Source organism: Caloenas nicobarica, chromosome 3 (assembly GCF_036013445.1).
Source record: "Caloenas nicobarica isolate bCalNic1 chromosome 3, bCalNic1.hap1, whole genome shotgun sequence".
Lineage (NCBI taxonomy): Eukaryota > Metazoa > Chordata > Aves > Columbiformes > Columbidae > Caloenas > Caloenas nicobarica.
In genome coordinates, this window is record NC_088247.1 from 22,959,076 (window position 1) to 22,971,650 (window position 12,575).

Genomic DNA, 12,575 nt, shown 5'->3' on the forward strand with positions numbered 1-12,575 from the left:
GAACCTGACTGGTTGGTAGTTCTCAGGACTATGAATTAAACCATCCATACAGTGGAGGATGAAAGAAAAAGAAACAAAAAGTGAAGATAGAATTCTTGTAAAATCTTCATTCTTAATACATTAATTGCAAAGATCTTGAATCTACTTAGTATTTTGGAGAAGAGTAAAAAGAGGCAAATTTTCACAAGAAAAAAAATGCAGAAAACAAGTTGAACATGAGGAATGGATGGTTTGCAGTTAAAGTCCAGTGCTGGATGTCAAAATACTATCCTTCCTCTGTTTCATACAAATACAGCTATTGTGACATGGTGAGATTACAAGTCAGTAAATTCTAAACTAATAAAAAGGAAATGTTTTTATGCAGCATGTGATTTGACTGTAGAACTCAAGGTCAGAGAAAATCATTGAGGTTAAGAACGTAGTCAGATTCAGATAGTTATAATGATAAAAAATGTCAGAGTTTTAAATATTGAATGAAAATGAAAATTTTCACAAAACAAGCATTTTTGGAATAAGATTAAATCTCCTACTTTAGTCTACAGCATTTTATAATCACAGTAAATTAGAAAAAAAGGTTGAGGAAAGAGCTGTCTCACATCTGCCTGTTGGAGGATTCTTACTACAAGTGCAAGATACTAGTCATTGTCAGACATATTAATACTAATCACATTTCTGATCTAAAGCAATAGCAATTGTTATGCTTTGAGTTTTATTTGATCATCAGTTGCTTAACTGTTGGAGTGTACATCAGTGTTGATTAGCATCAGTGGAGTGTTGGTATTTTCAGTGTTTATACAAACCAGATGTTGATTGAACAACAAAAATTCAAATAATACACAACTGACTTAGGTAACTTGCATAAACACAGACATACACATATATAAATCAGTAATTTCAGATATGGTCCTTATACTCTATATCTCAGTTCAGTCACAGGAAAACTTGGATAATGTATGCCTCAAAAACTACCTTGATATTTGTTAAGAGCGGTAATTTTTTTGATGGAAATTCATAGCAGATTGAAAGATGTAAATATATATCTAGAGAGACATGTAAGCATTAATTCATTAAGTGTTTTATTATCAAGTTAAGGCATATTAAGCCTAGCTCAATTTTTTTTTTCCCCATAAACTGTTGTAAAGATGTTTCCTGTAGACTATAGAAGAGAGACTTTACTCAGTTCCAATAATTTTAATTGTGTGTGTCTGCACTGGAATAAATGCCCTGAAAGTATCTCAGTTATGTACCTGTGTAAGAATTTTCCCATCTTACCTCAGACAAAAATCTCTCTTGATTACAAATTTTTGAAAGGAAGTTAGAATTCAAGCACCATTTTACAAAATTCTTTAAACGTCATGACATCCATTTTGTTATTTGCAGAAGCTATTGATCTACCTGGAATATGTTCATGTTCTGCAACAAATGAAAGAGTCAACGTGTAATGTGGCATTGAGTATCTCACTCATGTTGTCTGTTCTTCACTGCTCCTATGTGAAATATTTTCCTTTTGTTACTTTTTTTGACGTTTAGTTTCAACGTTTCAGACATGTTATGCAATAAGATCAGTCACTGGATAAGACCACAGAACTGAAGCAGTTTAACATCAAATTCTCAGTGTTTCTCTAATGGCTAACAGATGACCTTGTGGTCTGTTCATGAGTAACCTCATGTAACCCAATCAGGCCCCAAAACAATAGCTCTTAGTAATCTCGAGGTATTGATGAAGTAAACAAACCATTGTAGCCACTTAATTCCTCCATTTCTTGACGACAGAGGTGCTATGTGCCTGTCTTTTGGAACAAACTGGGTAATTTTCTTCTTAGATAAAAAGATTAATCCTATAATGAATCTTATCACAGCCCTTTCCAGTGAGATGGGTCTTTTTACCTTCTGGGAAGAGAAATGTTCTTTTTGTGAAATGTCAAGTATACTCATCTGCTTCATGAAAACCCTCATTACTTAAGATATCACTCTGAGAAAACTGATGAGCTTTGTGTGCCAATAAATTTATTTCTGTGAGTATTTTCTTTAATAGTGGCAAAAACTTGATTTGTTTTCTATATTGATACTGACTTGCAATTCAATGGCTATCATCCCAAATCCATATTTGGAAGACTGATAAAAATATACTTACACTAGAGGGAAAACTCAGAGCCACCGAAAACATCAAAATAACACAACCTTGTTTTTCAGCACCTTTCAGAAATCTGTTTTCAGTTTTCCTAACTGACATATCATCCCTTCACTCAACTGCCTGAATAACAACACATCAACAGTATGTCAGTTCAGAAAATCCAAAATAGTATCTTCTTTAAACAAATCTGAGAAGCATTTGTGTTTAAGTAAGCAATCAGTATAACCAGCATACAGTTTCACACAGCTCCATGAGATGTTTGTCTACTGCAATACATTATTATGTTTTCTGATATGCATTACTGAATACATTGCCGAATGATTTTGTCAAAATGGATTGAGAATCAACTTCTCGTTTAGCTAGAGAATCCCATAAAAGGAATTATAATAAAAAATAAATAAATTGTGACATAATTTACAGAATGTAACCCAGTTTAACAAGATTGTAAATACCTCATTGTGGAATTTGGGCAAACCATCTTTATTTTCTTTTATTTGAGCACAAATATAAAATAACATGGAATCTTTGCAATGGATGAGAAATGTCAGGATTAGAGTCTCATCTTTTTCATTGTCATCATTCCTCTAGTGACCCAGATATGTCATGTTTTGAGCATCTAAACACAGGGCTGAGCTATGGATCTTCTAAGAAACAATTTTCTTCAAAGCTTCAGAATGAAAATGGTAGTAAGCAGTTTTTAGAACTGTCTATCATGACAAAACTAGATACATGGGAAAGAATATATTTAAAAAGTGGAAAGTGAAGAAATAAAACCTATAAGAAAAAGAAAACTTTGAAATAACCTCTCTTTTCTTTCGCTGAAGGAAAACTTCCATTTTAAAAAGCAGGTTAAACTACTTTATGCAACTGAAAAAAAATAGTAAAAATATCAAAAAAAAAAGCTTAATCACTGCTCTTTGAACAGCATATTGTCCATGCTCCTTCTAGACAATTAAAACCTCTTCTCCCGTGCATAATAGCCTAATAATGACTTATACCTAACATACTTGCCCCCAATCTGCTGCTGAGCCATGGAAAATAAATCGAGAATACAGTATTTCATAATTTTGTCATTATTATTTGCTTAGGAGCAAGATTTTCTCTTAAAACCAGACCTTATACCATGTAGTTGAGTACAGAAGGTCCAAGAAATATCTCTAATTTAGCAGAGTTACAAATTGGGTGGAGAGGATAGAATGGAAACATATGCTCAATAGGGTACACAGGTCTGAATTAATTGCATCAGCCTTTATTATTCATCTGTCCCAGTTCTGACTATTCTCAAAGGATTATATCAATATTACATTGCCTATAAATATATTGACATTTCATTTCCATAACAATTTCAACAACAACTTGATCCTTACCCATATAATAAATATCTCTATATGTTCTTTTATATTGCATTTCTGCTTGATATACATATATATATTATTAAGGAGTAAAGCTGAGAAGACTGAACTCTAGATGTCCCAAAACCAAGGATGAGTAAAAAGAACTTTAAAAAAAATAATCCTAAGGTATTATTTTTTTAAAAAAGTCCTAAACTTAACTCAAATATTTAATGAACCAAGTTCTGTGTTTTCTCTATCTAGTCTCATGATCATGGTATGTCATCTCAAGAAAATACTGTGTCATATATGTTTCTCTCCCACCTCTGTGTAGACATAGTCTCACAATAGTTTAGAATCAATGTTCAGTTTGATAATATTGAATGCAAAATGATTAAGGATATGTAACGTGATGAGACCAACAGCTATCACTTTCTAGAAGTAAAAAAATCAGCTAAAGGCTCATGTATTTTCTACAGTGATGTTTGTATTTTCTACAGTGATAAGGGATCATTTAAATTTTTGACAAGAGACTTTAAATAATGTTCATGATATCATTCCCTCCAGATATCACTGGAATTTCAGATTATCCCAAATAACAATTATTTTGGCCAGTCTCAATATACAGTTTTTCAGTGAGGCAACTGCAATGGTTTTTAAAACTTCCACAGATTTTCTTCAATTATGTGATGAAAAATGCTCTCAACAAGTACTGCAAATTTCAGCACAACACAGGATAATCAAAAACCTTTCTCTTCATAACTGTATTGCTCAACACCTCATTCTCATTCTCATTCTCATTCTCATTCTCATTCTCATTCTCATTGCATTTCAGTGCAGCTTGTATTGAAAATAACTCATGTTACCCAGAGGTCAATATGTCTTTCATAATAAATTATAATAAAGATTTATAAAATATTAATATCCAAAGCTAAGTGAGAGAAAAAAAAATATAGACCATTTAGCACTTTCCAAAAATTAAGAATTTATATATAAATTATGACTCTATCACTCAAGAGTTCACTTTGATTTCCAGGTAACAAGACCAGCAAACAAGAGTAGAAGATTTCAGCTAATGGGTTCATTTTAAGCACACACAAGCACACACGTAGGAGTTTATACTTAGAAAGGGAAAATAAAAAAACAAGTCCCTCAAAAGTTTCATTCACTTTAAAAAAACCTCTCAAACTCTACTATTTTTGAGGTATCGTCCTTATCCTTCACGTTTTTACTAGTACAAGTGAAAGTCAGCATAAGTTTTGAAGCTGAAACTGCAAAATCAAATGTCTCAAATATGTTATTTGCAAATGCAGAAAGCAGTAAAACAGTGAATTCTAAGCATCATTAAACTAAAATTTGACATGTAATCAATATAAAAAAATAACTGAATTGTTTCCAGAACTGCCCCTAGCTAAAACTCTATTCTTCTCTATATACTCTGCATATTTTGGCTTAATTTATTCTAGGAAAAGAGATGTAATGGAAACACACCAAAACTACATGAAAAAAAAAAACCTGTTATTTCAGTAATGCAGGTCTTTATTTTTCATACAATTCTCTTTTGTATGATTTACTTTATTTTTGTAATCTTGGACAAATCACTTTTTTGATTATGTTAAAAACTGCAACTTATTAAAAGTTATTATGAAGGTTGCTTAATGTCTGAATTTGTTTAGAAGAAAGAAACAGTGGTATAAAATTGTCTTGCTCATACAATTAATTCCAAGCTAGTTTAATTCAACTTTATCCCAGGTGTCTCTGCATAGTACTCTGGTGTACCTTATTTCTAAGACCTGGAGCCTCCTGTCTCTGGGTACCAAGACCTTGCTACCGAGGCTGGGGACCTGGACTCTTATTCCAGTCTTTCTCACCATTGATTTTTTAACAAACCCTGTAAAGGTGTACATTTGCAGACAATATCTGTGTCAATTGATGTTTATGAATGGCCCTTTCTTTGTTAATAAAGAAGCAATTAAGCTTGCATTCTCATTAGTGTTGGCAATGCAACCTTCCAGTGTAAGTATATTAGTATGTTCATCACTGTTACCAAATTAGGTCAACAGACCAATCTCACTGCATTTGTATGACCACATTCGGTCTCTGTCTACAACCCAGAAAATCCAGCTTGGGAAGGAGAGGATAAAACAGAGACGAAATCAAATCATATTTAATTTTAATAAAATATTTCAGATAAAGTTTACATTCTCAGCCATAATAATCAAGATAATGATTAATGGTTGCACTTTCTCAGGATGTTTCTTTGATGTTTCATGCTGTTTGTTTTAAGGATTGAAATTAGATTTGGAATTCAATAACTCAATTTAACGTATTACTTAGGATTACTTCAACTCAGATTTCCTGTGAGCCTGTAGCAATTGACCATATCCATATTTATCAATTATTATTCTTTTTTAGGTTCTGAAAAAGCTTATAACAAGTACCAGAAGCAACACTGAAAAAAAATCTTGTCCTCATAAATTGCCTTTCTTATCTAGCTAAAAAATTCAGCTAATATGGTGCTGAAGTTAATACAAGAAGTTATGGAGCATGTCAGTAAAGCTGGACTTGAGTCCCATTTTTTTATCTTCTAACTATAAAAGTATTTGCCTCTAGTGGGTCTTTTTTCATGAGATGCTACAGCTGCATCATGTCTAACTAGAAATAATTACTGAAACAAGAAGATTGCACTGAAAAACTAGGTCAGAAATGAGATGACTACAAATCTGGTAACACTTGGATTTCTACATATTGATTATGTAACTGAAATGTTTTTGGGAAGATTTGCAAAGAAACTGGAAAAAACTACTTCAGGCAGGGGCTGAAAAAACAGCTGTGGGACAAACGAAAATGCCAAATATTTGCAGTTTAATCCTGTCTCCACCTACTGAAACTTAACCTGGTGTTGGTGAGAGATATATTCACCCCCAAAGTTTGGGCTTAATAAATGATGCATGAAAATATCTTTCTAAGCACATGAGTGTGCTTACACACACAGACATGTAGAGAAGATTTTCTGGGAAAGGAAGGTTTAGATCACATACAGGATTGTGGAAAGGAAAACAGCAGGGATTATTCTACTTGGAAGGAAAGAACTGGAAATTTATCTGGAGTGTAAGGGCAAAATTCTTCATCTCCTGAAGCCTTAATGCCTCATTTTCTTTTCATTGTACAAGACCACATATATTGTTTGAACCATATACTCTGAAACATGTGCTGATCTGCAGGACAATATTTAAAGTCTTCAGGAACTAATTACTGAACTCTTTTGCAATATAAATGTCCTTTCCCCATCCACTACAAATAAAGGCTCAATACATTTCAGTTCTTAGGAATATGGCTACCATCTGCCATACACCCTGTTTACACCCTCAGGTGAGTTTTCACCCAATGCTTCTTACACCAAAACCAGCACACAAATTTGCGTGGGCACACAAACATACAGATGAAGACATATATAAAATAGACCAGTTAGCACAGTTACCTAATATTAGTCAGAAAGCTTTTCAACTTCACTTAGCAGAATTTTATACTGCATTGTGCATTGTGAAACATATATTATTTCACATCCAAAAGGCACAAAAATCTGACTTCTTGTAAATTTTACACAAATTGCATAAAGAATGTGATTTACACACTATTGGATAACAAAATTTGATTAATAGTACGTAACAACTTTATAGTAAGGATGGAAGTATATCAGTGTTTAATGAGGAATTGCTGTCATAACCTGTGTTTTTACTGATGTTCCTCACAGTTATGCAACAGGGCATCAAGTACACTACTGAGTGATCTGTGAAGGCCCACAGCCTGATTGCACTGGCCTCAGTTAAAGACTGGGTAATCAATTCCAAATCCCAGTGGTTCATGCAGACATCATAAGTCAGGAATTGCTATGCTCTAGCATTATACTACAACCTTAAAGGATAAAATCAAATGTCGTTTTGAAAACAGTTCGTACATGCTTTGCAATATAAACAAAATAACACACTTCTGATTTGACAGAAGAGCACATTTGAACTAAACACACTAAGAACTAGGCACATAGTGTACAGGTTTACCTTAGCATTTTTCCTTTGCATGGAAAATAATTAAGTGGTAACAAAACCTCAGAATTTTAGAGATTCTGATAATTAGAAAACCACTTGGTCTCAATCTTGCAGTAAGTTTTATGCTGAATTTTCCTAGGATTTTTAAAAATATATATTTAGAATCACAAAAAATTAAGTAATGCAGGTCCATCTTTGCTCAGCTTTTAACATCGCATTTATTGAGTACCTGATGCTTAGAAAACACTTTTTAGTCTCAGTTTATTTAGGCATATGCCAGCAAATTGTATTTCATAATGCATTAATTAATTAATGGACTTGCAGCTGTAAAAACATTAGTAATTCATGTGTAAGTGTTTTTATTATAGAAGGCTTTGGTAAAAAGAGAAGAGAAAGAGAAAACTAATAAAATATATATGTTAGATTTGAAGCAGCAGATATAACTTACAGGAGCCGTAAAAAACTCATGCTCTATACTTCATGCTCTAGAAATGGTGTGAGTTATTTTCAGTCGCTGTATCAATATAAGCAGCAGAACACCTTGGAAATAGGTTGACATCTGTCACTCATCTTGTTTTATTTAGAGAATGGTCTTAAGCCAATCCTAAAAATTTATGTCTTTCATAAGACCCATCAGTTTTAACCACCTCTTGTTGTGATTAATGAAATGCTTACTTTCTGCTATTCTTTTAAAAACTACAATAATTTTGACTTACTGCTTGTTTACTCCGTGTCTTTCCGCAATGTAATTTCTGTATGAATTACGGAAAGGGAGAGCCAGGAACACACAGTGCTGGATTTTGTCCACTGTATTGAATAAATGGACATGCTGTGTTTGAGAAAGCAGAGTAGTTCTGATGTAAATTTCTAGACTTGGCACTGGGAATAAGACTGTACAGGCAGGAAGAGAATCACATATCTTTTTCACTGAACACCAGGAAAGAGATATATCACAGGAATAATACCAGAAGCTGCTTGAGACTTTTAAATTATGTGTGGAAAACCAAAAACCTTCAGAATGCTAATTATTTCAAAAATCTTGTTTACAACTGTAAGTTGTTCTTAATGGGCAGTTGTGGAAGTTTTAGGAACCAAGTTTGCTGCAGAAAACAAAAAAGGGAGGTTATAATAAAACATAATGAGTTTATTTGAAGACATTTTAATGTTTTAATGCATATTACATCAAGATTTACATTGCAATGCCACTTTAAAAAATCCAGCAAAATTAATTGTTGCTGTCTGATCCCCTCGTTCTCCTCCCCTCCCAAATTCAAAACAAATTGTTCTTGGATGCGTCCTGTAGCATTCATGAGATGCTGCATCAGATTCAGTTGAGACAAAAGACTAATTCAGTAAGCTATGCCTGTTTGTTTCATATTTGAAATTGGACCTGAGCTTTGAGAAAAAAAACATAGTTTGTTCATATTTTTCAGATCTATACGTAGTGCTGTACCATAAAGAAAACTTAAAGAAGCTATATCTACTTAAGCAGTGTAATTAAATATGTTCTGATAAGTATTACTGAAATGGTATCTTTGGAATTATAATGCTAATCAATGTAAAATTTTACTTTAAAGCAATTTTTCTAAAGTACCAAATCCTATATTTACTTAATCTTTTATTTACACTTTGCAGAAATAGCTAGAATCAACTACTTATCAATGTGCTATTCTCTCTTAGCTGTCCTACTTTCAGTTTTAATATTTTCTTACAAAAATGAAGCTGACCCTTTTTAATAAGGTCTTTTACAAAAATCAAATATATGTGTAATATTTTATCTATTTCTCCGATTTCACTACCTATGTTTAATTATGTATGAATATCAAATTCTGTTTATTTTAAATTTACTTTGACACTAAAGGAGCGTACCTTTCTTTATCTTAAAACATCTAGAAAGCTTTGGTTTTTTATGTTTCTCCCATATGTAGAACCTTATTATTTCAATGGTACAATATTTTCAGGCTGATCGTGCCATTCAGTTTAGATAGGTTGTACCTAATCTGTAAATCCTTCTCTTCAGTTTGCTTACAGGCAGAGAAAAAACAACAAAACTTTATCAGTTTTCTTTTAAGTCTGATGGCACAGAAAAGTGTCTATATCCTCAATTTTTTTTTTAGGGACTGTCTACTAGTTTATTCTCATTTTACATAGAGGTCATCAACTCAAATTGCCTATACTTAATACACTTTAATTCATTCCAAGCTCTCTTTTGTAATTTACTAAATCATTCTTTTGAAAAGAAAAGTGAGATATGGGATAGTGCACATAATCTTGCTACTGTCCCATCACACACTATCAACTTCACTTGCAGGTCTATTCATCCTGTGGAGCCTTTGTGGATGTTTTGGAGACAGCTTTCTAGAATTCAGGCCTTACCAGTGTTGGCAGCAGCATTATGAGGCCAGCTGGATCCTGGGGAAAGCAAAGCAGAGATTGAAAAGCTATGCCATGTGTGCCCCTTTTCTGGCATTTTCAAGTGTGGATGAGGCAGATGAGCTGGGCCGTTTGTAATGAGCTGAAGTCCGAAGCGTTCTGGGGCAGTTTTCGTGTTGTTATGTATTCCTGCTGATATGCAGGATGGATAAGACTCATTTGTCCCAACAGACTCAAAGCTTTCCCAGAACAGAGGACCCAGAAATACAGAGTGTTTTCAGATCACCTTCTGAAAGATACAGAAATGTAGCCTTAAAGGACAAAAAAGGAATACATCCCAAAACTTTCAGATTTCCCTCCACCCCTTTCCAGATTTTTAATCTGCTTGTTATACAAAGTCATGTGCAGTAGTTGTGGTAGAGATTTCGAATTCCAGCTAGGAAATTTATTTCACAAAGCTTATTGATTTCTGCCGACAAATTTCTTGAAATATCTTAGTCACTATAAATTATACTGGCACTGGCACTTTCTGCCTCTAGGTTACAGTCCCATGCAATCTAGAAATCCCAGTCCTGTTTAGGGGAGGTTCTGCACCAAAATATATTCATTCAATTTGGAGTTAACAGAGGTAATTTTGAATCCCTTAAAGAAAGTGTAGCCATTCGTGATTTATACCAGTATAAATGAAATGAGAATCAAAATGCAAACAATGGAGTTACAGAAGACTATTATCCAGCAGAGAAGAAAGGAAGGTATTAAAAAGAGAAAAAGTCCAGCCATGTGAACTACATGGCAACTGTGTAGAAGAACGGGCTAAATAACCTTCCACTGAGTTTAGATGGCGTAGGTGGAAAGACAAGCTTTCTTGTGTGTTTGGGAAGAGCATATTATGTCTTCTCAATCTTACTCTGATCCATAAATTTCAGAAGTTTTATGTCCTCACTCATTCTGAAGGTATTGTACAGTATATATAGGCCCACAAAAATTCAAATAATTATAAAGAGAGAGTTTTTTTAAAAAATCCATCACTGTTTAACTCTTAGTCACAGGTCATCCACTTTCATGTTTTGTAATCCATATTGTTGTCAGTCTACACGGAAAGAAATTAATTAATGGTGGAAAAGTGAAAAACTATATAGTGATAGTAATGATAATATAGGGCCATGGCCTACAGAAAGACCCTCTTAAAAGAGGGTAAAGACTTTTCTGTGTTGTTGACATAACTGTGGATTTCAGCTTCTATGTCTGAACCAATCTGAATGGAATATGAGGGTGTACAGAATCAAACAAACCAGACACATGGATTTTCTGCAATTTCCCACTATTCACTGACAAGGTTTGACTGAGGGCAAAACTGGCAGATGGCAGGGGACAAGCGAAACTCTCTCTTTGTGAAATTGAAAGAACAGGGAAAAGTGGGGTTTTTTTACCATATTATTAATAAAAAAACATTTTAACTCCATCAGAACATCTGTGAATTAGGAATATATTGCTACAAGGGAAGCCAAGTGAGTTCCTCAAATACTGAATAAAATTATGTCTCTCTTAGTGAAATATTCTTTGTTGGGTATAAGAAGTACTTCAGTAACTTAGAGGGTTTCAAATGAAATATTATAGTATACAGAAATGTCTTGCAAACAAAGATCTTTTCTGTTGATCAATAGATGGCAAGCTTGCTACACCCAACTTTCAGAAAGCATTCTACTAGCATTCACAATAAAACTGTTCTGTTGTACTATTATTTCTGATATCTATAAATTCATAATATTTAATTTGTTGAATAAATAATTTGTATATGTTTTATATAGATGATATATATTTAAAAATACTTTAAAAAGTCATGATTAATATTACATGTCCTTACTTCCCTCAGCTAGTTTTTATCTTAATTCTTTCAATCTTTATCTATGTGCTTTAATTCTTTAAGGTTTTTGTTTTTTTTGCAAAAATACCTACTTTAATAATGTTAGGGTATTCCTTAATGTTTGTATAGTTTCTGTGTTTTAGTATTTGTCTTTCTATCAGAAGCTTTGCCCACAACTGCTTATAGGAATTGCAACACACAGCTAATAATTAGGATTATCTTTAATACTTATGACTGCAAACCAGAAAATAGCAATAGGAATATGTTTGGTTTACTACACATCAGCCATTATTCTGTGATGTTCTGCATATCTATCTTATCTAATCGCATGCTAATCATATTTGTATAGTCAGGAATTTTTAGGTAGAAATAATGTGGCTAAAGGGAGAAAAGTAAGTAAAGAAAGTAGATAATATGAGCAAAAGACAGTGCAAGGAGAATTAAATTCTTAAAGAAAAGAATAAACAGCATTAAGGGACATGACAAGCATACTCAGAACTTAAAATTTTTAATTGTCTGGGACCAAATGGCACATTGAGTTAGTACTTCCCATGCTTTTCAGTAGTTAATCTTGTTTGCTGTCTTGAATATTCCAGAGTGAGAGTGAGGAATCTCTATTGACTCTAAGTAATGGAAATTATTCTCTAATATTAGCAGGGGGTTGTTGCAAGATTGGCACCGATGTTCATTTACACAACTTTAGGAACAGAGCCACACTACTACCTGACCCTGGAGCTCCATGTAGCACTGCAGGAGGAAACTAAACTGTGGGTTTTTTTTGTTTTTTATTTGGTTGCTTTATGCATGTGTGTGCATGTGTTTGTTTG